This window comes from Eurypyga helias, unplaced genomic scaffold (assembly GCF_000690775.1).
Source record: "Eurypyga helias isolate BGI_N326 unplaced genomic scaffold, ASM69077v1 scaffold14439, whole genome shotgun sequence".
In the NCBI taxonomy this organism is placed as follows: Eukaryota; Metazoa; Chordata; class Aves; order Eurypygiformes; family Eurypygidae; genus Eurypyga; species Eurypyga helias.
In genome coordinates, this window is record NW_010271565.1 from 9359 (window position 1) to 10280 (window position 922).

At 55.7% G+C, this 922-nt stretch overlaps 1 protein-coding gene across 1 annotated transcript in view; it reads left to right on the forward strand.

Moving 5' to 3' along the window:
• MPZL3 (myelin protein zero-like 3) overlaps nt 1–922 on the forward strand; it is a 10456-nt gene that overhangs the window by 9189 nt on the left and 345 nt on the right. The gene's annotated exons all lie outside the window — the stretch shown is intronic.

Genomic DNA, 922 nt, shown 5'->3' on the forward strand with positions numbered 1-922 from the left:
CCGCCCCGCGGTGGGTGCACGGAGCTGGCACATCCCCTCGCCTCCCTGCTGCCCCCCTGGCATTATCGTCACTGTCAGTCCTGCATGGAGTGCCAAGGATGGAGGCGCTGCCCCAGGAAAACGTGGTATCCCAGGACCACGGATCTGTCACTGTGGCTTTCCACTCCAGAGCACTGATGGGATCCACGGATCTCTGAGAGCAATAGGAATAATGGCAGGTGTTTACCTTACCTATGTGCCCTAGCTATCTGGGACCTTCTTCCAAGCCTTACGAGGTTGGGCTAGAGGTCCTCCGAGTCACACAGTGGAGGAAAAACACGAGAAGCTAGCAGGATTTCAGAGATGATTTGGCTCTTGTTGGCTTTCTATTGCAGCAGCAACGATGTCTGTATTGGAAAAACGTGCTGGGAATGGCAGCCTCAAATTCCACTGTAGTGTGCGGGTCCTCCAAGCTTCTCTCCATGGCTTTTTGCCCTTAAATACGCTCGTTGCTTTTGAACGGGCGCAGCTTTGAATCGCAGAGCAGAGACACAACAAGCAGGGTGAGTGTGCGGGTCCTCCAAGCTTGTCTCCATGACTTTTTGCCCTTAAATACGCTCATTGCTTTTGAATGGGGGTAGCTTTGAATCTCAGAGCAGAGACACAACAAGCAGGGTGCTGACTTTTGCCTTCCTGTGATTCACACCTGAACGCTGGCTGGTGTATTCCCGATGAGGACAGCCAGTCCTGCCGCGCTCGGGCTGCAGGCTACGCCAACGGAGCGTAGAGAGGGGATACCGGCTTTATTTTGGGAGACGGGCGGCGGGTCAGACCGAGCGCTGACCCAACGTGGCGCTGTCTGAGCGGACCCTGAAGGGTTCCAGCAGGAGCTCGCACTGCGTGCAGCACTCTGGCAGCCCTTTCTAGAGTAAAGGGCCTGGGT